General features: G+C 42.3%; 1 non-coding gene across 1 annotated transcript; it reads left to right on the top strand.

The window, feature by feature from the left end:
* Positions 1-455: 455 nt before the first annotated feature.
* Positions 456-528, top strand: Trnaf-gaa (transfer RNA phenylalanine (anticodon GAA)). Its single transcript has one exon. It is a non-coding gene; the product is annotated as a tRNA-Phe (tRNA).
* The last annotated feature ends 8598 nt before the right edge of the window (positions 529-9126 follow it).

The raw sequence follows: 9126 nt of genomic DNA, 5'->3' as shown, positions 1-9126 counted from the left end.
GTGTGTCAGTGTGTGTGTGTGTTACTGTAGTGTGTCATGAGTGTCACTGAGTGTGCTCGCACTTCTGACGGTACGTGCGTATAACTGACGTCATGCATTATTACGCCGCGGCCGGTGTGTGTGCACTGACGAATCACATCAGTGATTGAATGTGTATCTATGTGTGTTTTTGAAGTTTCTTGCTTTCCGTCGTTTAACGTCGCCGTTTTTATTACTCAGTGATTTTGTAGTATTTCTGACACTGAAAGACATTTATAATGAGTCAGTAGAACTGTGAGTAGGACAGTGTGTGCTTGTGTTGAGGGCGCGCGCGCGCGCGCGTGTGTGTGTTCAATCGCGAGCACGTTTGGGCGTGCTGATCTATACTGCTCATGTGAAGAAAGTCATCCATGAGAGACAATGTCCCTGGTTGCGCTGTGCAATAATAGTCCTTGATTATCATCAATCGCCTGTCAGCCGGAATAGCTCAGTTGGGAGAGCGTTAGACTGAAGATCTAAAGGTCCCTGGTTCAATCCCGGGTTCCGGCACGGAACAATCCGGCGGTTGGCATTTTTTTTTTCTTTTCTTCATAAACCCAATTTGTATCTCCTGTTAATTTTAATATTTAAAATTTTCTTCTTTTGTTGTATTTTTTCCTTTTTTTTTTTTTGTTGCTAAGGAGCGGGGGTGAAGTGGGGGTCTGAGGGGGTCAATGCTACTGATATTGAACAAAGTGAAATTATTCCCGATCTTTCAATCTTTTTAAAAATTTTACTTGTCTTATGTATGCTTAATTTTTTTTTTTTTTTTCACAGTACATTATCATCATTCACAGTGCTACTGAGACAAGTTCGCCAATTATCGGTTTGATGAAAACAACAAAATCAACAACACAACACCGGCTGACTATACTGCCGGCCGATGGAGAGGAGAAAAAAAAAAACAACAAAAAAAAAACCCCAAAAAAACACCAACAACTGACCCACACAAACGCTGAGGTCACAGAGCAGACCTGTACAAAACCACATGTAACAAAGAAAACAATATTGAATCAGGAGCTTTTATTGATGTTAAGATATGGGAAAATGTCAATCTGATCATAGTCTTGTTTTATACTTTGCTCTGTATCTCCCTGTCTCTGTCTTCGAGGGAGAGATCGAGCCAGTTAAATGCTTGATATGACTGCATTTTCACCCCAATTTGCGGACTCATCTAATGTCTCGGTAATGGCACTGTCTCGAGTATTACCATGGCAAGTGATCCACTGAGTCATCTATCAGCCATAACTGGTTCCGACAGTGGCATTTTGTCTCGTCAACGGGGAGAAAATCACAGTCCAAGTCGCCCAAACCTGCCTCTGATGGGTCATAGTAAGAAAACAAGAAAATAAGATATGAAAAGAAATTGCAATTAATATCAGTAATAAATAACTCTCAGTTACATATACCTGCTGTGCATCGCCGATCTGCAGGTCAGACTTAGTGCAGTAGCAAATTATTCGTGTGTGTGTGTGTGTGTGTGTGTGTGTGATGAAACTGAATGATTAAAAAGAGAGATATATAAAATAAGATGATGAAGAAGTAGAAGAAGAAAGAAAGAAAGAAAGAAAAAAAGGCGAAATAAGGTAGAAGACTTTTGACAAGCACTGGTTACCGTACAGTTGCAGGTCATGTCGTTATTGACTTCCGGGTGGAGAAGCACAATACATTTCTTTTGTTTAGTATCTTTTTCTTTTCTTTTTTTTCTTTTTTTTTTTTTTAATGTATGAAGTTACAGGTTAATATTGCTGACAACCTTTGCTGATTTTGCCAAAATTGCATGCCATTCTGTGGGAATATATTATGACGTCAAAATTTAGGGTCATGAACCCCGTTTATTATTATCAAGGCCAAGGGCGTGGAGTGAGTTGTAGTAATATTGTGAGGAAAGAGGGAAGAAGACAGGCAAGTATAGTGTTATGTCGTTTTATTTCGAACGAAATAAACCATGACGAATGGCGGTGTAACGGTTGTGTATTTGCAAGTGGTTACTTGTAGAGTTCTCCAGACCTTAACATTTGCAGCTTTCGGAAATTATGATAAATGCAGAATGTAACACGATCATCAGTTGATGAGCTTGGACTGCGCAGACGACAGCTGAATCAGATTTCGTTGTAAACATTCAGATTTAGTTAATTCAGTATTTATCGGTCAGTTTATTTAATTAGCAGTTAAAAAACATATTGGTATATTTATTATATTAGTGAGCAGAGCGTTGTGGTCAGAACGTTGTATGTTGCTAAACTCAGAATATTGCATCACGTTATTTTCAGCATTTAGTATGAACCACGATTGTGTAAGCGCAAATAAGTAGATACCTATTGTGTAAGTGTTTGGATTTATACATGTTAAGAGAAGTAGATATCTATTGTGTAAGTGTTTGGATTTATACATGTTAAGAGAAGAAAAAAAACAAAACAAATTAGCCATAATACTCAGATAGTGTCGAATAGCTTTAATGAACTACCTTGTTCATAAAAAAAGTGATAGTTTGATATATATATAATATTCAAAGCCCGTCATTATATAGTTGATCATTGGAAGCCAGGTTTTCCACATTTCAGCAGCCAGCCCAGTTACCAGTGATCAGCAGGACTATAAGCATAAGCAACAATGTTGTGATGCAACATGGAAACTGCCTGCCACTTTAGCAGTATAACTTGAGCATAGGAACACCACAGCAACTGGTGGAGATTAAGAATGAATACTATATTATATATAACCCCATCTTGAAGTTAGCAAGTCAGGGCCCTCAGCAGCAAATGCTGGCAGATATAATTTTTTTAAATAATAGTTCTTGGGAAATGCTTGTATCTGTGGGAATGTGTTGATGTTTGGTGTTTTGCTAAGACACATTTGGTTTCTCTTTGAACATGAAGGTATATGGACTGACCAAAATGCACGACTCTTAAGTCAAGTCTGCCTTCTATAGAGAGAAGCACAAAATTATATCTGCAGGTTTTCACAATATATTTGCAAAAATGCTGTCCAGATAATGTTGACTTTTTGCAGTTTAATTACTGTACATATTTGCATTGGCCAGAATCTGCATTTCTTCCCCTTCACTCCTCTCTGTGACTGGTGAAATGAATGTCCACATCTTGTTATGAACACTACTCATTCAGTTTTGAGGAGGAAAAATGTGGATATTGCCAGTTGCTGAGTTTTTAAAGCAATGGTTATGTATTTAACCAGTGGTTGATGTGTTTTTAAAGCAGTGGTTACTGCATCACTAAAGTTTTGGTTGCTTTGTTTCAGCAGAATGCCGTGGAGTGGGTTGGTGGATGGCAGTTTGTGGAACATCACGGTTACCACTCGCAACAAAGTGTGCACCATTACCATTGAAGAATACCAGCCGTCGGTCACCAACCGCAACATCCGCTTGCTACACCAAGTGAAGGTCTCTGGGGAGGCCATCAAAGGGAGAGTACTGTCATGGCCCAAAGCCATCTGTCGGCAAGGCAACATTCTGGTGAGCCAGTTTGTCACTCACAACAACCCCTACATCCAGTTTCTGGTGGTGGATCTAGTGAAGGAACAGTGTTTCACTTTCTGTGACACCATGCGCCACTTTCGCCGTTCCTACGCCTTGATGGGCTCTGTGGAGTGCTGCCTCAGTCCGGACCATCACATGATGCTGCTCAGACTGCCACGGGTGGTGGCCCGAACTCATGCTTCCTCCCTGTCCCTGCTGGCCAAAACCAGGTTCCCCACCAGGCCCATGACAATCCAGGACAATCCCATTGACGTCACAGACAATTTCCGCTTTCAGGATCGCAAGCTGTGTGTGCTGCTGTTTGACCCCAGGTTTGGGCGAAGGCTGGTGAGTCTGCAGGTGTCTGAGTTCTGTACCAAATGCAACATCATGTCCAGAGATCAGGACAAAGATGCCACCGTCCTGCAGAAGTCGGTTCTTCTGGGTCAGTTGAATGCCATTCAGGTCTCTGTGGCTGATGCCTTGAACAACGTGAATCATGAGGCCAGTGATGGGAATAACAGTGACAGCAGTGATGACAGTGATGATTCCAATGGTACCATGCTCGTCTTCAGGACTTCGGCCTGTAAAGCTGAATACTGTCGCAGTGCCGACCGTGTTGTTCTTAGTTGTTTGATTGAAAATAACATGCAGGGAGGAACTTACGTACGTGTGTTTATTTTCGAGTCGGACACATTTACGTGTATAGCAAAATATTACCATAGCCTGGAAGACAGAGACCCTGCAGAAAGTCTGGGAGCATTCCAGCTGGCATTCTCACCCTGTGACTCCAAGGTGCATGTCTTGCTTCCGGGACCTGAACTTGGGCAGCTCCTGTGCACAGTGGACATCCCTAAACCACTGTCGCTTCGCAACTTCTGTCGCAGTGCCATTTTGAACAGCATTGGTGATCATCATGATGTGGAGACCCTACCTCTCCCATCCTCACTGAAAAAGTACTTGCTGTTTAAGTGGGACAAATATGTTGAGAAAGATTTTTAGAGTCGGGAGAAATTAGGTTAAGCATGACATTGTGACAGCAGCAGGAAGCTCTGTTGGTGGCATGGATTTGTTGAATCAAAAAGGGAATCACTTGACACCGCTAAGGTGGCTCAGATGCAATGTTGAGTCTTCTCTGGTGGGTTTTCTCACAATGAATTTATGTTGATAGCTTTGTGTTGGCATGTGAAATGGAACAGATTGATCGCGCGTATGGGGGGGAGAAAGGTGGGAAAAACACCATTAAACACCATTAACAAGGCATCAGAAAAATGGCAGCAAAAAAACAACCGTGGTTGAGCATTTCTAGTATCCAGGCAGCGGATCAGAGCTCATTCAGTCCATGATTTTGTCCTGTTCAGATATGATGAACCACAGATTGTGCAATGGATGCCTTTTGGTTTTGTTGTTGATTTTTGACCGAGAGATTTTTTTTCTCTAAGTGTTGTCTCCAGTTTTACAGCTTGTGCAATACAAATTTTTTAAAAAATGAAGTTCACACCCCCTCTCAGTTTTTCAGCTTGCTTCAGGACTTATTTCTCATTTGTAGCAGTTATTTTCCTGTTTCCACATTTTCAGTGATACTGATTTAATATAAAATTGTGAGGGGAAGGGTTGGGTTTTGAGCACATTTGAGTTAGACAATTGCAATATTAGATTTAGCAGTAAAATCTTCAAATAAAATGCTATGTTTCTGTTTCCAGATAAGTGTACATAAATAAATACTTGCATTGTTACTTAAACTAGAGGGACCACAACAGTAAGGGAAAACCAGTAATATTTTGTATTCACAGATGCCGTTCAGCAGATAGAAAATTTAGGTTATTTGAATATCACATGTGATTGAAAATTTAGGTATTAAGTATTCTTGAACAAATAGTTTTGTTTTCTTTTTATCAAATCTATGATTTTGTTCTGAAAGTGAACTGTGAATGTTATGCAAGTTTTGACTGCAAAACTGAAAAAATGACATTTTCTTCATAACACAAACATACAAAAACTTGCATACACATGTATACATACATTCATGTCCACAAGCACTTGTGCAAAAGAGCATACATTGCATGTGTGCACACACTCCACACTTAAATAACCACCAGACCATGTTTCAACATTCAGAGCACCACAAAGAACATCTTTATTGAAAGCAGCAAACATTATGACAGGCTAAATGCAACATAGACCATTGTCTTGTTGAAGTAAATCAGTATTCACATTTGTTAATGAGAAGTATACCCATAAGGCCTAACCCTCCTTTTGTCACTCTCTCCGTTTCTCTTGCTTCCACAGTTTCAATTCATTATTCTTTTTACTCACCTCCTGCTCTTCCTCTTCCTCTTCTACACCATTGTTCTGGCCAAAATGGTAAATTCCTTTGTCAGTTCTAGCTTACATCTGATTGATCTGGCTAAGAATTAATATTTAAACTTTCTTGGTTGCCCAGATACATCTATAGGTGAGTGAATCTATAACAGGTTAAGATGCTTGTGTATAAATTCTGTGAGCTGGTCTACAGAATGCCTCTGTTCTCGTGTGTTCAGAGGATTCAGTACTTAATATTGTCACATGCCCATAGGCATGTACAGAGTTTATGATATCATTACTGCATTGTAATGTGAAAATGAAACGCAGTCCACAGTATTACTGTCAGGTCTGTTTGGTTGAATAATGAAGTGTACAAATGACTATGCATTTAAACATGTAAGCAGACCTAGGAATCGGACATTCTCAGTTCTTTGCATGTTTGTGCGCATGTATTTGTGTATGGTTGTGGGCATATTTGTGTGTGCATGTCTTGTTTTTGGGTGGTGGTTGTAAAGTATGTGGAAAAAAATGAGCAAGGACTCTTGATATCAGTTGAATGCTGAAAAGGATTGTATTAAGTTTTCTTTATTATATGTTCCTTTTGGGGTGTTAGTTTTCTGTTTACATTTTCTTTCTGTATGATTAAAGTAGTTCTTAATCCTGAATTATGCACTTACACTATTCAGTCATTTTCTTTGTTCATGAAATGAACAAGAAGTAATTCTTAATCTCAGAATATGCAGTACACTGGTTAATTGTTTGCATTTCCGTCAGGCAATTTCAGTGAAGTAACTTTTTTTTAACTGCAAGCTTTTGAAGAAACTTTTTTTTAACTGCAAGCTTGCCTGTCCAAATGTCTGAAGTGAATTACACATATTTTGGTTAACTGTGAGCTTTTTACTAATGCTACCCAGATACAGTATAGGATGCTGGGTGTAAGATTATGGTCAGGTCATCATCCTCTGTGATCAGTGGTGATGACATTAAAAAGTTGTTTTTTTAATTGCTGGATGAAGTGCCAGAGCTATTAGAATTAATTTTCCTTTAGAAAATTCTGTGCTAGTTGATTACTTTGATACTTATGTTATTTCCAGGGTTGTTTTTTCTGTCTTTTCTGTATTTCTTCAGCATTAGTTATTATGCCCCATCCCCATTCCCTTCCCCTCAGTGGTCAGTTATTTCCCTTATGTGCTGTCTGTGTATCTTGAGTATTTATTTCTTCTGCTTCTACTGCGATGGAACATGGCAGTTACTTCTCAGGTCTTGGTTATTTGTATCCCCCTTACTTTGTGTTCTTTTGAGTTGGATTGCTGATAGTTTTGTGTATGTTATGAAATTTCCTTTTCACTACACATACTTTACTGTGACCCACAAGTGCAGACTCCGGCAGGGAGTCCAATTCCTGTCCTGTGCAAACTACTATCTGCCTATGCGGAGAAAACAAAAGTAGCTATGGCCGATAACCTCCCGGAAGTAGGTTACCTCCCCTCTGTATCCCTGACTAGCTTCCTCTTTTTCTGGCAGCCATCTTGACTCCTGATCCTGTCCTCTTCATACGGCTAAGTTTTTTTTCATATTTCTGTCTGTTTGCCAATTCTTTGACACTCATGTTTTGTATCTGACGAAGACTTGTATCAGGTCACTAACTTACTTAGCTCATTTGGCCAGTCGAGCTAAAATTATGGCGCAGTCGCAATCGTAAGGGCCCTCTACCTCGGGTTCTCTGAACAATAGGTACAGGTGCAGTATTTGGGGCAGAAATTAAGCCTTGCGGCCTTTCCACACATCCTCCACTCCCTCTGGTCAGACCACTACCACCTCCTACACCTCCTCTGGGGTCATCTCTGGGTTTGTTTACCCAAACAAAGGTCAGTTGTGCTGTTTCCTTATTTGACTCAATCGATTTGCATCCGCACTCTGGGTTTTCTCGGCCCTGCCAGTCAGCAGTGCACGAGTCGTACTCTGTCTCTCCCCATGCCCAAAATTTCAATGACTGAGCGTGCGTTCCCAGTGGGGAACCAACACAGACATATGTCCACTGCACTGCACACTCTATCAGTATGTTTTTCGTCCGTGACCGCGGCCGGACAACGTATCCGCGCCCCTCACGTGGCATGCCCTGACTATCTCGCATCCAGTGGTGGCCATGATGAGTCGGGGTTCCCTCCCTCTAAGTAGGGAGGAAGGTGGACCACTAGGGGACACACACACGCCATACGTGTGCAAAACCTCCATGTTTTTTCGTCTGTGACGGCAGCCGGACATCATATCCGCACACTGTACGTTGCATGCCCTGACCGCCTCGCGTCCAGTGGCGACCGTGGTGAGTCGGGAAGCCCTCCCTCTAGGTAGGGAGGAAGGTGGACCACTAGGGGACACACACACGCCCATACATGTACACACCCTCCTTGTCACGAACATCCCAATTCAAGGGAGGCAACTTCCACTTCGGCACCCCTGCCAGTGACCGCTGCAGTTACCTCCTTTGCGCTTGCATCGCCCCTTGCCCACAGAGCAGGTAATTGCACGGCCCATTGAACTTCAGCAGTGCTGGTTTCTTCTGCCCCACTTCCACATCGTAGTGCCTCTTTATAACTCGATCCTACTACTCAGCAGTGCTCGGGCCGATCTTGTCTATCCCTTTATCCGTCTACACACAACAGCTGAACATCGGTCCTCTCGCAGGAGCTATTCACGAGGTTGGACCGCCAATCAGCTACAGGGGGATGCACATCCCACGGCAAGCCGATGGACTTGCCACCCACTCGTCCACAACGTCCATAACACTGGTTTATGGCGCCATCATGCCACATGCCCTGACAGTCTCACGTCTGATGGTGACCAATTCGAGTAGGGATGCCCACGGCACTAAGGGACATTATTCCCCTTGCAGCCGTATTCACCTGTGTCAATTACGGTGGCATTGAACCACGGACTCTCACACGCAGCATGACACTCCTCCCTCTACAGCGAGAAAACGTCACACCAGGGGTTATGTGCTCTAAAGACACAATCCTTTTCGCCGATTATCGGCGCCAAGTGATGTAAAACTCCACATTTGTAACCTAGGCGGTTGGCGATGTAGTTACTTCCGCCTACACAGCACGTCACTCCTGCCCCCTTTACTGACCACCTACGATGTTTTTTCACGTTCTCATTGGGTCTTGCTGCCCATTTGTGGGCTTTACACAACTTTGCACAGCAGCTGCACCTTCTCTGCTGTTTCTCAGGCTGTGTGCCACTGAACTATTGGGTCCTTCATCCCCCTGCACATGCACACAGTCCTCTGCAGGCAACCAATCCAATTACCATTCTTTTCTTGGCATACA

Source organism: Babylonia areolata, chromosome 6, assembly GCF_041734735.1.
Source record: "Babylonia areolata isolate BAREFJ2019XMU chromosome 6, ASM4173473v1, whole genome shotgun sequence".
Taxonomy (NCBI): Eukaryota; Metazoa; Mollusca; class Gastropoda; order Neogastropoda; family Buccinidae; genus Babylonia; species Babylonia areolata.
Note: the sequence above shows the minus strand (reverse complement) of the source record. Positions and strands in the feature narration are given on the sequence as shown.